Source organism: Myxine glutinosa, chromosome 1, assembly GCF_964187855.1.
Source record: "Myxine glutinosa chromosome 1, kmMyxGlut1.1, whole genome shotgun sequence".
In the NCBI taxonomy this organism is placed as follows: domain Eukaryota; kingdom Metazoa; phylum Chordata; class Myxini; order Myxiniformes; family Myxinidae; genus Myxine; species Myxine glutinosa.
The window spans coordinates 337,640,479-337,659,668 of NC_136261.1; the positions used below are offsets into that span (position 1 = coordinate 337,640,479).

The 19,190-nt window shown below is 45.9% G+C and overlaps 1 protein-coding gene across 2 annotated transcripts in view; it reads left to right on the forward strand.

Annotated features, from left to right (window-relative positions):
- Positions 1–19,190, forward strand: part of RERGL (RERG like) — a 76,921-nt gene that overhangs the window by 41,293 nt on the left and 16,438 nt on the right. The window lies entirely within an intron of this gene.

Genomic DNA, 19,190 nt, shown 5'->3' on the forward strand with positions numbered 1-19,190 from the left:
CTTCCTTGTCACCAACAAGTTTCGTTCAAATCCGTCCACAACTTTTTGAGATATCCCGCTATGTATCGTTTTTGGCCCTATCTCCCTATGGTGAAGATTCACTTTAAAAATTCTAGTAGCCGGATCCGACTCCGGATCTTCACCAAAATCTAAACATTTCTTCTTTGTGACATACACTACATCTCTGCCAAATTTCGTCCGAATCCATCCACAACTTTATGAGATATTTTGTTCACAAACAAACGGACAGACAAACGGACAAACAGGGTGAAAACATAACCTCCATCGACCTTTGGTGGCGGAGGTAAAATAATAACCCAAACTTTTGCACAGTGAAAACGAGAGTTAAGCAATTGGTTCATGTCTGTCCGTCTGTCTACAAACTGTCAGTTTATAATCGAAGAACAACTTACTTCATTTGATTGTTACTAATACACCCGCAGACTCCAGGAGGGGCAGGAAGGGTCATTCCTCTTTGGGGTATATAGATTACAGTCGATCTATGGTCGGGCTTCAAGAACATTGGGTGCGTGTTCATTTACCAAATTTCTTGTGGAGAGATCGCCAAGTGGTTTAAGCATTCGAGCAAGCACTCCATTCAAAACCGTTAAGGAGCGGCTGGCTTGGCAAGCGCTAACTAGCTGCTTGGTAAATGAGCACAACTCAGGCTTTCTCCCTTTCAGTTTCGTGTTAAACAGCAGGAGCGAGTTTCAAAAGTTCGCTATGAAAAACGCCACGTGGAAGTAACATGGAAGTAAGGAATTAGCCTCGGCTTTTTGATAGCATGTAATTAATCCAACCCTCGTGGGTTATATAGAGTACCGTAGATCTTCGCTCAGTTCTGCCAGTAAACCTTACTTCACGGATGTCGGGATTCCTCCAAATTTCTTCATTTAGTGTTACTAGGGCATGCCCGTACTATATATATAGGACGTGCCCGTAAGTGCGTGATGTTACCGTACAATGAATGTATCGTCCCGACGCCGCAGCTCGGATGGCGCTGCAGTTAATCGGGCCCCCAAATTCCTCATCGACGATAACTAAACAATATATTATATGAATCGCACCGTACATACCTCCTTCTAGATCTTGTTCTTGTCTTGATATACTCACTCAGGCTCACTCTATCACGACTGAGTCCTCCCAGCTCCTCCAAATGGCGCCCGCTAGCCGCTACGTAAGTCCGGAAGTGACGTCCTCATTTGACTGTCCGGAAGGTCGCAAATCGCAGTTACGATGAATCGCAAATTAGTTTTAATTCGTTTTAAAACATAGTTTAACGGCAACATAGTTTGCCGACGGGAAATAAATGAATACGCTCTCAAATGTGCCATCCGAGGCAGAGTCTGTTCGCCACGTTCGGCACACGTGATAGCTCGCTGCTCTCTGATTGGTTGAATCGTTTTTTGGACATAGCTCGGTAACTACTTCTGCGATTAATTTAAAACCTTGAAAAGGCACATCCTCGGGTCCCCAGCAATATACCTGGCAAGTTTCAAGTATATCGGACCGGTAGTTGTCGAGAAACAGCGGTCACAGACAAACATACATACAAACATACAAACATACAAACATACAAACATACAAACATACACACAGAGATTGCTGGAATTATAGATAGATAGACGGCAAAGCCGGTGTTGTGAATGAACGCATACGTATTATGTTGAAAAGCCAGATTTTGCTGGATCCCTTGAGAATTTCGAAGCTTTGACGCACCAAATCGCTCAATGGAGGCCGCCATATTGCGGATGCGGAAGTATGCATAACAAATTGAAAAAAGTTCAATAGGAGTTTGTTTCACCCGTCTTTTTTTGATTCACAATCTTATGCACCTCTAATTTGTAATTAAAATACTTTAAGACCAACCTCGGCCAGCACGGGCCTGGTTATCTTCAACGAAAATCGTCACCAAACACGGGAACCAATGAGATTCGAGCATTTCAAAAAAATATTTCAAAAACCAAATCACTCAATGGAGGCCGCCATCTTCCGGATGCAGAGTTATGCATTAAAAAATTGCGAAAAAGTTCAATAGGAGTTTGATTCACCCGTCTTTTTTTGATTCACAATCCTATGCACCTCTAATTTGTAATTAAAATACTTTAAGATCAACCTCGTTCCCCCTGGTTATCTTCAACGAAAATCGTCACCAATTACCGGAACCAATGAGATTCGAGCATTTGAAAAAATATTTTTAAAAAGCTTTTTACCACATTTCGGACGCTGAAAATGGCGTCAAATATTCTAAAATTGATGAAGAATTATTTTTTAGAAATCTCGCGGCCGGAGGGGATAGTTTTCACGGCCGGAAATATACGAAGTTGAGACGGAATTCACCGAATTAATCAAGAAGGAAATTTTATAAATTTTAATCTCATCCAGAATGCAAATGGTGGCATTTTGAACTAGGTACGGTACCTTCTACACCTACCTACTACCAACTACCTAACCTACTGATGCCATAGTGATGGGTAAAATAGTGACAAGGGGCTTTGGCTTCGCCGGCTCATTGCGGCTTTACAGTCGGGTACTAGTAAAGAGCATTGACGACTGTTTAAAAAGCGAAGCATACGTGTTTGTGGTTTATAATATTTTTACTTGCTGTAGAAGCCCTTGCTTCCACGGAAACGCCATTATAACTGTAACCTATTTATACACATTATCACTGCAGGAAAAATGCCTTGGGAAAGTGGGACATTATTAATATTAATATTGTTTTGTAATAACATGAATATGCGATTATCATTAATTTTGTTATTAAAAGCATCTTTAGAAAAACACCACGATAAATCTTCTTTGGAAATACGCCACGATAAAGCTAATTTAACGTTTATATACACCTCAACGTGCAACCCCATTGACGGCAATGGTGGGCAAACTCGCTAGGGGGGAGAAAACCCCCTTGGGGAGGGGGGCAAAGGAATGTGCTACAACCTTCATTGTGTAACCCTTCGTCATCCTGTCAAGTTTGGTTGAGATTGGATAAGTAACGACAGAATGTATTGGCGTCAAAAATTCATCAGACAGACAGAAATGCTTTAGGAGCCGGCGGAGCCGGTGTTGTCAATAAACGCGTACGTATTATGTCGAAAACCAGATTATGCCTTGGCTTGAGAATTCCGAAGCTCAATGGAGGCCGCCATCTTGCGGATGCGGAAGGATGCATAACAAATTGAAAAACGTTCAATAGGAGTTTCTTTCACCCGTCTTTGTTTGATTCACAATCTTATGCACCTCCAATTTATTATGAATTTACTTTAAGACCAACCTCGGCCCACACGGGCCTGGTTATTTTCAACGAAAAGCGTCACCAAACACTGGAACCAATGAGATTCGAGCATTTGAAAAAATATTTCTAAAACCAAATCACGCAATGGAGGCCGCCATCGACCGGATGCGGAAGTTTGCATAAAACAATTGCGAAAAAGTTCAATAGGAGTTTGTTTCACCCGTCTTTGTTTGATTCACAATCTAATGCACCTCTAATTTGTAATTAAAATACGTTAAGACCAACCTCGTTATCTTCAACGAAAATCGTCACCAAACACCGGAACCAATGAGATTCCAGCATTTGAATGCATAAAACAATTGCGAAAAAGTTCAATAGGAGATTGTTTCACCCGTCTTTGTTTGATTCACAATCTAATGCACCTCTAATTTGTTATTAAAATACGTTAAGACCAACCTCGTTATCTTCAACGAAAATCGTCACCAAACACCGGAACCAATGAGATTCGAGCATTTGAAAAATATTTTTAAAAAGCTTATCACGCGTTTCGGAGGGTGAAAACGGTGGCAAATATTCTAAAATTGACGAATAATTATTTTTTAGAAACCTCGCGGCCGTCGGGGATAGTTTTTCACGGCTGGAAATATCCGAAGTTGAGACGGAATTCGCCGAATTAATCAAGAAGTAAATTTTATCAATTTTAATCTCATCCAGAATGCAAATGGTACCTACTACACCTACTACACCTGCTACACCTACTACACCTACTACACCTACTACACCTACTACAACGATGGTACCTACTACACCTACCTACTACCAACTACCTAACCTACTGATGCCATCGTGATGGGTAAAAAAGTGGCAAGAGGCTTTGGCTTTGCCGGCTCATTGCGGCTTTGCAGTCGGGTACTCGTAGCCGGCGAAGCCGGTGTTGTCAATAAACGCGTACGTATTATGTCGAAAACCACATTATGCTGTATCCCTTGGCTTGAGAATTCCGAAGCGCAATGGAGGCCACCATCTGGCGGATGCGGAAGTATGCATAACAAATTGAAAAACGTTCAAAAGGAGTTTCTTTCACCCGTCTTTGTTTGATTCACAATCTAATGCACCTCTAATTTGTAATTAAAATACGTTAAGACCAACCTCGTTATCTTCAACGAAAATCGTCACCAAACACCGGAACCAATGAGATTCGAGCATTTGAAAAATATTTTTTAAAGCTTATTACGGGTTTCGGAGGGTGAAAACGGCGTCAAATATTCTAAAATTGACGAAGAATTATTTTTTAGAAATCTCGCGGCCGCAGGGGATAGTTTTTCACGGCCGGAAATATCCGAAGTTGAGACGGAATTCACGGAATTAATCAAGAAGTCAATTTTATCAATTTTAATCTCATCCAGAATGCAAATGGTACCTACTACACCGACTACACCTACTACACCTACTACACCGACTACACCTACTACACCTACTACACGACGGTACCTACTACACCGACGGTACCTACTTCACCTACCTACTACCAACTACCTAACCTACTGATGCCATAGTGATGGGTAAAATAGTGGCAAGAGGCTTTGGCTTCGCCGGCTCATTGCGGCCTTGCAGTCGGGTACTAGTATGATGATATGAACACGAATCGGAACGTCAATCAGAAAACAAACCTGCCGTTTAACAGTACTTTGTGTCTGAATTCTTCCCAATCGGACATGTGCAGAGAGAAGTGAGATAATATTTTTACTCTGTCTGCCTGTCAAACAAATTCGAAAATCATTCCCAACAGGAAACGTACTGTTTTAAGGACGTTATAAAGGACACAAGCACGTAATTAGAAAAGGGTTGTGTAATAGATATGCAACGGTAAATTCCGGAATTCATTTATTTATACAAACTTTACAATCTTTTGTATTGAAGTTGAATTGTATACTTGAACACCATATAACACAAATCACCTTATTTGCATTTTCAAATCCCTTCCGTTTAGCAGTACTTGGACAGGTTAAATAAGGTGGTGTATAAACGTGGTGTACAACACTGCGTCAATAGTGAAAAACTTCTGGAATTTTTTTAAACGATCTTTAAAATCAATATTAAATCATATAATCATTTTTAAAATCATAAAATAATTTGATGATAAAAAATTGTGCGTGGTTACATATTTCATGAACTTTTATTATTCTTTTTTTAATGGATATTGTCCCAGACAAGGCATACGCCACTCTAGGTAAGGGGCAAAGAGAAAGTTAGAAAAATATAAGGATAAAGCAAAACAATAAATAAATAAATAACAAAAAAATAAAACCTCCGCAACTGAAGTAAAACTGAGGTTGTGTTTTCACCCCATTCTGTCTGTCTGTCTGTTTGGTGGGTCGGTTGAATGTGTGACGAGGACTAATTGATTAGATTTTGGTGAAGTTCCAGATCCGGATGCTCGAAATTTTCCCAGTGATTCTTCACCACTTCCCCCCCCCCCCCCCCCCCCCCCTCTATGTACTGGTATAGCGTGATATTTCAAAAAGTTGTGGATGACTTATTACAAAACTTGGTAGACGAGTTGCTTTGGTGACAAGAACAAGCTGATTAGGTTTTGGTTCAGGTCCGAATCCAGATCCGGTCTATCTGTGGGATACAAAAGGTAAACTGTTCAGCCTGGCGGAGGTACGCGCTCCACCGAGTGTCGTTATAGTTTATATATGTACGAGCCATTTTTACCCGTCGCTTCGCTACAAATGTAATCAAAGGCCAACATGTCGTACTTCGCAAATATATTGCTTTATTCACCCAATCACTTGCCCAAGGTCATCTTCCATCTGATTGGAAGTCGGTTAACATCACCTTTGTCAGGCAACTTCTTCTTCTTCTTCTTCTTTACAGCCACAATTATTCCCATATTATTGCGGGATTGGCCTGAGGGACGTTTGGCTCAAGACTTTCATGAACCGGCTGTCCAGGCCTGACGTTCAACTGAGGTTCGGGCAGGAATTTGTAATTCCTGAGGTCACTGTTTCCGTACAAGGGATGCAACATCTATTTAATACATACGCAACGCGCATCTATTCACATGTAATACAATACACTTACTAAACAGACACTTAAGAAATAACTACCGTATACTAAAGTTTAATTATTTAACCCCTTTGAGCCGTGACCGCAACAGTACGTTTTGATCAACTTTAGCTTGGAAAAGCTGTGCTCACCACTCAACACATTCACAGGGAGGATCAAGAAGATGTGGTGAGCAATAAATGTGTTTCAGACATTATCCATGAGATTATTTTTGCAAAAATTGTTCAATACGTCTTGTGGTCATTCCCACTTTAGAATTCCTCTTGCAATGCCTCACAATCCACTAAACAAATCGGAAGCATCGATATGTTTGGAGTCCCCGTGTTGTAAAGCTTGCTCCAGCTTCTGGCAATTTCCATAATTTGCTTTGATGTTCTATTCTGCAAACTGTGAACATCATAGAGGAAGCCCAACACAGAATTCATTTGATGCTTCTGTGTGAATGTTTCTTACATCGATTGTATTTCTGTGTCAAGGATTGAAACGGAAAAAGTTCAGTTTGAAATTTTCCTTGGGGTTCTCAATCGGCTCTTCATCTGTTTCATTTGTGAACTGCTTCCTCTTCTTCCTAATAAGGACCGGATCTGGTTCAAATATCTGGTTTATCTCCAACTCCTCTGCATGGGGGAGTTGGGAGGGAAGGGGGGAATGGGGTGGGAGGGAAGGGGGGAATTGGGTGGGAGGGAGGGGGAATTGGGTGGGAGGGAGGGGGAATTGGGTGGGAGGGAGGGGGAATGGGGAGGGAGGGGGGAGTGTGGAGGGAGGGGGGAGTGGGGAAGGAGTAGGGGAGTGGGGAAGGAGGAGGGGAGTGGGGAAGGAGGGGTGGAGTGGGGAGAGAGAGGGGGAGTGGGGAGGTAGGGGGGGAGTGGGGGAGTTGGGAGGGAGGGGGGGAAGTGGGAATGGAGGGGGAGTGGGGGGAATGGGGAGGGAGGGGTGGAGTGGAGAGGGAGGGGGGAGTTGGGAGGGAGGGGGGGAAGTGGGAATGGAGGGGGAGGGGGGGAAGTGGGAATGGAGGGGGAGTGGGGGGGAATGGGGAAGGAGGGGGGAATGGGGAGGGAGGGGGTGGAGTGGAGAGGGAGGGGGGAATTGGGAGGGAGGGGAGGGGGAGTTGGGAGGGAGGGGAGGGGGAGTTGGGTGGGAGGGGAGGGGGAGTTGGGAGGGAGGGGAGGGGGAGTTGGGAGGGAGGAGGGAGCTGGGAGAGAGGAGGGAGGGAACGGGAGGGGGGATGGGGGAGGGGAGGAGGATGGGAGAGGGTGGGACATTGACGAGACAAAGCAGAAAGAGAACCATTTACCTTTACCTGATCCCCACAATATGCCTGTGTGAGGTCGTAGCTGGGTTCGCTAAAGATGGCGGAGCTCAGGTAGCGTTCACTGAGCTAAAGATGTTACAGTGGTATTACAGCATTACCAGCATTTTTCAGGCGGAGTTCGCGGTTCTTACTTCAACGCACAATCACAGGGTGTACTTCTGGCATCCCCTGGTAGGTCACCTGGCTTGTTGGGCTGGACGTTAGCAGTTTGTATTAAAGGAAAGACACACACAGTCTGATTGTTTACTTATGTAATTTCATGAAAAACATGTTGTTCATTTTTTTGCTTTTCCATATTTCACCACCGTTCAGTTTTCCCAGTGGATAAACCGACCCTGAATCCAAGGAGGGGCCTCGAGCCCTCTGAATCCCACTCACCCTCCTGGTTGCATCAATGGACATGGTACAGGATAAAGTCTAGATCAGGGCAAAGCAAAAGTGTTCCTCTCGCTACCAGAGCTCAACAACTCACTTTAACGCCATAGCCTGCAGCTCTTTGCAAAACGGCCCGTGATGTTATCATTTTCCACCCTGTTGCACATTCCTTGTGCCTTTTGTGCACAAGTCGTCACCTGGCCTCGCCTCGACAGGAGGTTTACACCACACGACCTTATTCTATTCTGCTCTATCGTTTACAATCAATGCCCCCACAGTCATGCCCTACTCCATATTATGGTCCACACCATTATATTCTACTCGATCACACTATTCTTAACACAGTCTATCTATGGATCTTCCCTCCATGACCCCACTCCTTTTTGCACCGTGATGATGCATATGGCTGCCAAAGCAGTTTCCAAGGTTATTGGGCACAATCCTGGACGGGTCACCACTCCACTGCAGGATACTCAAATGGCTCATTCATCCCACTAAGCTTGTACTCATTTTGCCAACCTCTGCAGGATGACAGGCCAACCCACCTGATGTTGCTTCCACAGCACGACAGGGGCTCCAACTCAAGACCCTAACACATATATATTTATACAGACTTGGCATTTAATATGGAATATAATTTTTTTTCTTGACTTGGGTTTACTTTCTTAACTCAGTATATCAATCTGGTGAGTTTCTTTACACTTTGGTGATTTATTGTTAAAAGAACCATGTCACTGATTGTCTGTAGCAGCAAGAAGTCAACAACAGGATTATATCACAGGTGGCATGGCAAAATGTACTGACAGGTGCATTTGATGATTGGCTTCACAGTCGGGTATACAAGGGTTGTTGCGTTCTGTATTAGTGGAAAACAACTGCTGCACGTCTCCAAAAGTTATTGCCGCTTCCTCTGGAGATGGTCCGTCAACTCGACAATGCTGTTTGTCATGGAGTGGTGGCTTTACGAAATTATGGCATGAAACAGCGTGCTATTGCTCGGCAGTATGGCATCACTCAAGGTCAGGTGTCAAAGATCCTGAAACGAAATGCTCAGAGGGGTATCCCTACTCCAATACCGAGGCCAGGACGTCCCCGCAGAACCACAAGGAGGGATGATCGCCAGCTGCACCGGTTAGTCCGCAATGGCCGTACCAAGTCAGCTAATCGGCTTAGGGCTGAGTGGCAGCAACTGACAAATGTGCCTGTATCCAGAAGGCTAGTCAACCAACGACTGGTTCAAGAAGGCTATCGTGCCAGGCGTACCCTGAGAAAGCCACGCCTGACCAGACAACACCGCCAGCGCCGATTGCAGTGGGCCAGAGAGCGCCGTCAATGGCAGCCAGGATACTGGAATCACGTGATCTTCAGTGACGAGTCTAGATTTCGGGTCTATCGTCAAGATGGCCACGTCCGAGCGTGCAGACAAGTGCATGAAGCCTACAACAAAGATTGTATAGTGCCAAGAGTCTAAGCTGGAGGTGGTGGGGTGACCATTTGGGCTGCTTTTCATGCAGGGGGCAAAACTGACCTGGTTGTTCTGAATGGAAACCTGAACCAGTTCAAGGACAGGGCCATTCTGGAAGAAACATTGCTTCCATTTGCTCGTGCAGCCTTTCGAGGAAACTTTGTCTTCCAAGATGACAATGCACGGCCTCATCGTGCTCGCATGATCCAACACTTTCTTGCTGACCGTGGTGTAGAGCATATGGAGTGGCCTGCCATGTCCGCGGATATGAATCCAATAGAGAACTTGTGGGCAGAATTAACGCGTCAAATCGACCACTTGGACCAGCAGCCGACCTCTGTGCGTGAATTGCAGCAGGCTATTGTCACTGCATGGCAAGCGATTCCTGTCCAAACCTTGGCAAATCTCGTGAACAGCATGCCTCAACATGTACGGGCAATCCTGAATGCTTGTGGGGGTTACACGAAGTACTGAACTGTAATTTTACTGTCCGTAATCCCAGTCGTAATTTAACTTTTGTTTTTGTTAAAAAAAATTTTGGCTAATGTGCAAAATAAAGAGATACTTCTGTAAAACGTAAAGAAGTTTAACACAGTACTGTCTGTGAATTGAGTTCGATATCAGTTTACATCACTTTCAAGGATCAATTTATTTGTTTCGAAATGTCAAATGTGGTTTTTGTTTCTTTTAAAGGTCACATTAACAAAATCTAGAATAATTTCAACATAATTCCAATGAACTTTTGGTTCTAAGACATCTTGAAAAGTAAGTTCACCCCCACAAAAAAAATATTCCATATTAAATGCCAAGTCTGTATATATAAATATATATATAAATATATACAGTATATATAGAAATATATGTATATATATATAAATATATACAGTATATATATAAATAAATATAAATATATAAATATATATATATATATATATATTGTTACGGACCGCGGATAAGATGTTGGTTTGCCGAGCGGATGGCACCGCGGCCCTAACAGTTACCCCGACTAACCCGATTCCTGAACGTTGGCCGAATCGCGCCACAGATATTCAATGGGGAAAAGACTAAAGCGAAGGATGTGAAGAAGAAGAAAGACAACGGGTAAGGAATACAAATATAATTTATTTACTATTTACAAGACCAAAATAACCAAGGAGAAGGAAGGATAATAAAATAATTTACAGAAGAGGCAAGGCGACACAGCGAAACTTAGCTTAACTATACAGGCTTAATTAATACCCAGGGACAGAACAAACAAAGACAGACTCACGCGGGGAATGATGATAGGAATGGCAGGAGGTGGATGGCTGGAGGGAGAGGAAGGTCCACTGGAACTGGGTCAAGGTCGGGCCGGGAGCGGCAGCTCCGTTCCTCCGCGGCCACGGTCGGCACCGCCATCAACGCCCAAGCTGCGGTCATGCGAGCTGCCGCGGGACGAGCTCTGCCGGTCGAGTTAAAGCTGCCTGGTGGAGCCAACGCTGCTTGGTGGAGTTTAAAGCTGCTGGTACTGCTCGTGGTACTCCTTTTGCTTGCTCTCAGGACTCTCTCTCAATGCTTGCTCTCAGAACTCCTTCTCTCAATGCTTGCTCTCAGAACTCCTTCTCCCTATGCTTGCTCTCAGAACTCCTTCTCCCTCCTCTCTGCTCTGCGCTGCTTGTGTACTGCCAACTCTCTGACGCACCTCTCTTTGCACGTCTCTCTTCAAAGGCTTCCGCGCGCGCTCTTTATAGCGCCTCAGGCGATCAAGCCGCTGGTGTCCAGGACACGCCCATCGGTGAGCTCACCTCGGCCCTGGTTGGTCACGCGACCTCCCGACCCCGCCCTTAGAGGAGGCGTTGGCAAGGCCACGCCTTGTTCCCGGCGCTGTGCCGACTCCTCCCACCTTCGGCTCCGAGATCACCTCGTGGCTAATGGAGTCTTGGGGTGAAATCAACAACCCACAGCTGTAGCAAACCTGACAAACTGCCCAGTGCAGTTGGCAATTGAGGCTTGGAGGGGATGTAGTTGGCAATTGACTATAAGGGAATGTGAACGGATTCTACTCTTATTTCACCTGGTGCAATGGAGTGTCATCCTAATGGAAGACAAGGCCTTACCCTAATACACATAATAAGGAAATAAACTACTGAACAGGGATATTATGGTGTCCTTCATGTATGCTTAATGGAACTAACTACGGGAACGCCCTTTGACCTTTATACAACACTGGAGTAAGGAGGGCGATATTTTACAACAATTTACACGACAACAACAAAAAAAAAAAACCATTCTCATATCCACAACAATATATATATATATATATGTATATATATATATATATATATATATATATATATATATATATATATATATATATATGTATATATATATATACACAAAGAATTAAGTTAAGCACCCCCCCCCCCGTTTTTTTACAACCTCGCACATTACAAGTTTGTTGTCGTCAAAACAGTGTAATATACCCATGATATTGCTATATTTTCTGGAGAAGTGATATTATGGTCACATAAAAACATAACAATCATGCCGTTTTCAATATTTTATTCTGAATAATTTAAGGTGAAATTTTTTGGGAATTTTAGGCATATTTTCACCTCAATTTAAGTATGGAGCTATAGGTCCATCACGGACAGTGTGGATGACGTTTATGTTTTCTAACGTACAGTCATTGTTCTGAGAAGACCTCTAGCGATCTTTGCGTCAATAACGTGTGTAGGACCCACGTGATCGGATCACTGACTCAACCAATCACTTTTTTTCACTTTGATCACTCAATTTCATCAATGGATAATTGCTAATGTCATACCAATCATTATTTGATCTCACATACCTTAGAATATATGCCAATGTATACATATACACAAAGAATATATATTAGGGGGTGCTTACCTTAATTCGTTGTGTAGGGGTGCTTAACTTAATTCTTTGTGTATATATACAGTATATATATATATATATATATATATATATATATATATATATATATATATATATATATATATATATATATATATACAGTATATATATATATATATATATATATATATATATATATATATATATATATATATATATATGTATATATATAAAAAATATATATATCTGTGCAGTGTCTGTGTTGTCCTGTGTTGTCACTGAACTACTCCCTCAAACTTTTGTAAAACCGTACCAAACTTCTGGTATGCACCTATCTCTCACGTGTGTATGTCCTAAGGGTATTTTCTTTGAAAAAATTCCTAATTTCTTTTTTTTTTGCGATTTTTTGGGGGGATTTATTTTTTTTTCAACTTAACTCTTCAACCTCAATTGTTTATAAAATGTAATATCACGTATATTACAAATACATTTGTGCAAAATAATTGTTTGTATTATGATTGGTGTAAAGTGTAAACCATGACAAAACAGCAACTCAGGTGCAGTCATCTTTCAAAATATCTGCATATCTGCGCACTGTCTGTGTTGTCACTGAACTACTTACTCCCTCAAACTTTTGTTTCCGTGGTTGTGAAGTGTTTTTAATAACGTGGTGGTGAGGTGTTTCAAATTACGTGATGGTGAGGTGTTGTGAATTATGTGGTGGTGAGGTGTTTGGAATTATGTGGTGGGGAGGTGTTTTGAATTACGTGGTGGTGGTGTGTTTTGAAATACGTGATGGTGAGGTGTTATGAATTATGTGGTGGTGAGGTGTTTGGAATTATGTGGTGGGGAGGTGTTTTGAATTACGTGGTGGTGATGTGTTTTGAATTACGTGGTGGTAAGGTGTTTTGAATTATGTGGTGGTGAGGTGTTATGAATTACGTGGTGGTGAGGTGTTTTGAATTATGTGGTGGTGAGGTGTTATGAATTACGTGGTGGTGAGGCGTTTTGAATTTCGTGGTGGTGAGGTGTTTTTCATTACGTGGTGGTGAGGCGTTTTGAATTTCGTGGTGGTGAGGTGTTTTTCATTACGTGGTGGTGAGGTGTAATCGTTCCAAACTTCCAGTCTGCACCTGTCGTGAAAATCAAGCTCAGACACGACTTGACCTCTGGGTAGGTTTAATATCATTTAGATCTGTAGTACATCCTGTAAGAATACATGCATGCAACAGGCATTAAAATCAGAGTATTTCATGAGCAATGGTCGATTCAATATAGCAATGGTCCAACAGAGAGGACAGTCAGCGCAGCATTTAGGGGCGTACATACCATTCAAACTACAGGACTATGTCACAGTGAGTTCCGCTGGAGTGTCCGCGCGCCCCGGTTGTCCCGGGTCTTATAGACGCCCCTTCTGTAGCGAGCACACCCTGGGTTCACCTTGGTATAATTTCACTACATTCTCCCCGCCGTTAGAACTATACTGCCGCTCGGCAGGTTGCAAGCAAGCATCAGCAATAAACGAATGGGTCACGTCAATCCACGTCAGTCGGTCCACCCGTAGCGGTCGGGGCGGCGAACTTCCCTGCCAGTTCGTGTTCGGAATCTACCGGGCACGGCGTCCCCAAGCCCGGAGTCCCCCGCGTCGGAATAGCCGCCGGAGGTGGGAGTCGGAGGGGGCGCCCCTGCGCCTTCGGGCACGGGAGTGGGGAACGACGGGAGTAACGGTGGTAGTTCCATAGGGGAAGCTTCGGTAGAGTCCATAAACTCGTAGACGGGTTCGTCGATATCCCTGTCGTCGTCCCCACATGGGGCGAGATGGCGTACGGAGACAGTAGACTCGCGGCCATCCACCGTTAACACGCGAGCATGCTCGGGATTAGCCTGGAGGACCTGCACCTTGTCAACAAGGGGGTCGTACTTGCTAGCGCGAACCGCTCATTTGAGATAGGCGGGCCCCGGTTCAGCGAGCCAGCTGGGTAAAGATTGGATACTGCCGGAGCTTCTAGGGTGGTGGAACAGTCGTTCGTGAGGAGTCTGGTTGGTGGCAGTACATAGGAGAGCCCGGATCGAGTTTAGAGCGGCAGGTAGCGACCACGCCCATTTATCGAGGCCTCGGCCGAGGGTCCGAAGGCTTAGCATGACGGCCCTCCATATAATCCCATTAAAGCATTCGATCTGCCCATTCGCTTGGGGCCGGTACGGGGTGGTGTAGCTCGAAGTGACATTATGCTGGAGCAAGTAGCCCCTCACCTCCTGGGACAGGAACACCGCACCCCGATCGGTATGCACGTAGGCCGGATACCCGAACATAGAAAACAAATTCTGCAGGCACCGAATAACCGTGGCAGCCGACATATCCCCGCACGTGTAAGCAAAGGGGAATCGGGAATACTCATCGCCGATAGTGAGCAGATAGCGAGAGTTGCTCGACATTGGCAGCAGCCCTTTGAAGTCCATCGCCAAGCGCTCCCACGGTCTAGTAGCCCTAACGAGTGTCCCCATAGGAGGGTTATAAAAACGCGGTTTGAGTTCCGCACAGATCGCGCAATCACGGCAGATGCGGCGGATGTCCTCAATCGAGTACGGCAGATTGCCCTCGCGCACAAAATGCGCGAAGCGCGTTACCCCGGGATGACACATAGTGCCGTGCAAAGTGCGCAGCCCCTCCAAAGTTACAACCCCCGCGCAAGTGGCCGGCCTCGATAAGGCGTCAGCGACCAGGTTATCCTTCCCCGGGCGGTATTTGATGGTGTAGCAGAAGTCGGCGAGTTCGATACGCCAACGGGTGATTTTCTCATTCTTAATGCGCTGAGCATGTAAGGTGTCGTACATAAACGCAACACTCTGTTGGTCCGTGATGATTTGGAAACTCCACCCAAGCAGATACGGCTGCCATCGCCGAATTGATTCGACGATCGCGTACGCTTCCTTTTCGACAGACGAATGCCTCCGCTCGGCGGAGGTGAGAGTCCGCGAGAAGAAAGCCACAGGGCGGCCTCCTTGGGAGAGAGTCGCCGCTATCGCATGATCCGAGGCATCACTCTCCAAAACGAAAGAGGCACTCTCGTCAATCGTCGCGACAGCGGCGCCAGCGATGTCGACTTTAAGGCCCTCGAAGGCCGCCAGGGCGGCCGGGCCCATGGGGAAAGTGTCGCAGGCCATGAGGGGGCGGAGCTTCGCAGAGAAATTTTGCACCCACTTTGAGTAGTGGGCGAACAGCCCTAGAGCGCGTTTTAGCGAAGCCCGATCGCTAGGCGGAGCCATATCGAGCAAAGGGCGCAGACGCTCCTTATCCGGAGAGACGGAGCCATGGGTCACGGTGTACCCCAAAAGGTCTACAATGCGTAGAGAGTATCGACACTTAGCCGCATTCATGGTTAGGCGATATTTCCGCGTGACCTCGAGGAAGCGTTTCAGATTAGCGTCGTGATGCTCCTGGTCATACCCACAAACCGTAAGATTGTCCAGATAGACAAAGACATCGGTCAAATTCTCCTTCGCAACGAGGTCATCCATAGCCCTCTGAAAACAAGCGACTCCGTTAGTTACCCCAAAGGGAAGTCTCGTGAACTGGTACAACCGCTGACCCGATTCAAAGGCTGTAAAGACGCGATCAGCCCTAGAGATGGGGACTTGATGATACGCACTATGCAGATCGAGAGTGCTATAAACGGAATACAGGGCCACCTGGCGTACCAGGGCGTCCATCCCCGGTAAGGGGTAGGCATCCAGCTGTGTAAAACGATTAATCGTCTGCGAATAGTCGATTACCATGCGCCGGCGGTGGGCCTCACTCCGCACCACTAAGACTTGGGCCCGCCACGGTGACCTACTGTGTTCTATAATACCGTCCTTTAAGAGCAGGGCCGTTTCTTCCGCAATGAATTGCGCGTCCGTGCGAGAGTAGCGCCGCGATTTGACGGCTACAGGGGTACAATCAGTGGTCAGGTTGGGGAACAGTGAGAGTGGCTCCATGTCCATTTGAGCGAGGGCGCACACAGCGAGCGTGTCCGGCCCACCGAAGTCTATTTCCAAACGTCCATGCCGCTTAAGGAAATCAAGTCCTAACAGAACGTCAGCGCATAAAGCAGGTAATACCATGAGATACACGTCTGGGAACGTGCGTCCCTTTATCACAAGTTTCAATCGACATGCCCCTTTTGTGCTCAACCAAAGTCACTGAGAGGCCATGAAGATCCGGCGGGTTGTCCCGAGAACCGGCCACCCATGTTGATGCACGAGTCGCTGATCGATAAAACTATCCGTGGACCCCGTGTCAATCAAAGCTTGCGCAAAAACGCCCGTGACCGTGAGCGGAATGATGGCCTGCGCAAGGCCGGCAGACCCGGCAGGTATTGTACCGGCCGGGCGAGAAGATCGCGCCTCGCGGGTGGATCCCACGCCGGCTGCAATCCTTCGGGCAGCGTCGGCAGGTTGGGCCTCAGCAGGAGCATTGAAGTCAGTTGGCTCATCAGCAGTTTCATTTGCCAGAGTGGGTGTGTGTAGGTCGTAAGAGCAGCCGCCAGATGGCACTCGAGTCACGTGAGAAAGATCTCTGCCGTCTGCAGATTCATATGCCAAAGTGGGTGCATGTAATTCGTAAGAGCCGCCGTCAGATGGGGCTCGAGTCACGTGCTGCGTTTGCCGCACATCGAGAGGAGTTTCCAAAGCAGGAGCATGTCGCTTGTTTGAAGTAGGCGTTCGAACGCCAGTCAAGGTCGGTCGCGCTGTGGCCGGTCGCGTTCGCGCCATTTGTTTCGGCGGCCCGGTGTATCTCACCAAGGTCGGGCGTGTAGCCAGAGGCCCGCGAGAAGGAGAGCGGCTCTTCAAAGCCGAGTGAGGCACCCCGTCCGGCGCTCGATCCGTTGGCTCCGCGATGAGCCCATTCAAGGTCGTGCGGGGACGCGTGCCCTGAGCGGCCTTCCTGCAGACCTTTGCAAAATGGCCCTTGGTGGAGCACAGGTGGCATGTAGCCTCCCGGGCTGGGCATTCAGAGCGAGGGTGCTGCCGATTCCCGCAAAAATAACATTTTGCATACCGGTCAGGCCGTGGCCGGGCAGCGGCGGCAGCAGTGAGGCCGGAAGCGGAGTCCGCTTCAGGAGCTCCCAGAGACTCGGCCGTAGTGGTCGGGTCCTCCTCCGTATCCTCGGCGGTAGCCCTCTCCGGTCGCGCGAGTTGCGAGGTCCCCGCCACGACTCGTGGGTGATCATATACGGTGGATTGTTCTCGGGCATCTGTGTATACGCGTGCCAGCCGTAGTGCCTCTGTAAATGTCAGATCCGCGACCTCCAGGAGTCGGAGCCACAAGACTCCAGAATTAATTCCGGAGATGAATGAATCTCGGAGCAAGTCGCCCTGCACTTGCTCGTGGGTCCGGACGTCATGCACGCAGTCTGCCAACAGGTAGCGCAACTCCTGTGCGAAGCGATCGATCGATTCAGATGGTTGTTGTCGCCGCTGAGAGAGTTGATGCCGGCCGTGCACAGCGCTCCGTGTCTTTACGTAGAGGCGCTTCAGCTCGGCTAGAGCCGTAGCGTATGTCCCAAATCGAGAAATGTTCCGGAAAATGGTGTGATAGACCTTCGACTGTAACACGGACAGCTTCATCGCTGCGGTGGGCTCTGTTTCGTGAGCAGCAAAGTAATTCTCCAGCGTTTTGAGCCAGTGAGTGAACTCCGATGCTGATCCCTCAGCTTGAGGGTCGGCTCCGAGAATCGGTACCACGATCATCTTGTGGTCAGCCATTCCGGCGATCTAAATGATATTAAATGTCGTGAAAATCAAGCTCAGACACGACTTGACCTCTGGGTAGGTTTAATATCATTTAGATCTGTAGTACATCCTGTAAGAATACATGCATGCAACAGGCATTAAAATCAGAGTATTTCATGAGCAATGGTCGATTCAATATAGCAATGGTCCAACAGAGAGGACAGTCAGCGCAGCATTTAGGGGCGTACATACCATTCAAACTACAGGACTATGTCACAGTGAGTTCCGCTGGAGTGTCCGCGCGCCCCGGTTGTCCCGGGTCTTATAGACGCCCCTTCTGTAGCGAGCACACCCTGGGTTCACCTTGGTATAATTTCACTACAGCACCTACCTCTCCTACTGCTGTAATGTCCATGTGTATGAATTCACCGCCTTCCAGAGTTTTAACATTTTGATGCTACCTGAGCTTATTTCATGATGCTTTCAAATCAAACTTCATATATAGTCCTCACAAACTACTCCAAAATGATAAAGCTAAAAAATGCATATACAATGTGAATAAGTTACATTAACGGAGAAAATCAGATGATTCTCAGTTGCATAAATATTCAAACCCTTTGCCTAATTGATCCTAAATCACTTCAGGACCAAATTATTTTTTTAAAGGTTACAATACAAGTGTAATAAGTTTCATCTGTATGTAATCAGTGGTTTAACCTAAAAATTAAGCTCTTCGACTTATCTAAGGAGTTCTAAGGTGCAACTCACTTGGTCAACTAACAAGGAAAGCATGAAGAACAAGAAAAAGAGCAGAGATTGCAAACCCTCGCCAGGATGTATTTTCAGTGGTTTTTAAGGCTTTTGTGTTAAAAGAAATATGGCGGCCGAACCACGTGACCGATGACGTCATCTTTTTTTCTAAACTAATTTATTCCTAGATTATGCTCAAGAAATTTCATCTTGATCGGATGAAGTTTTGTACTTGTTGAATTATGACGTCATAATGGAGGCACCTATGACATCATCATTAACATATTTTATTCCCCATGGAGAGTTCTTTACAATGAGCCATGTCTCAATTTTTTCTATTCAGTGCTTTTGGAGATATAGAGGTGCAAAATTTTTCGGTTTTTCCAAGATGGCGGCCGAAACACGTGACCGAT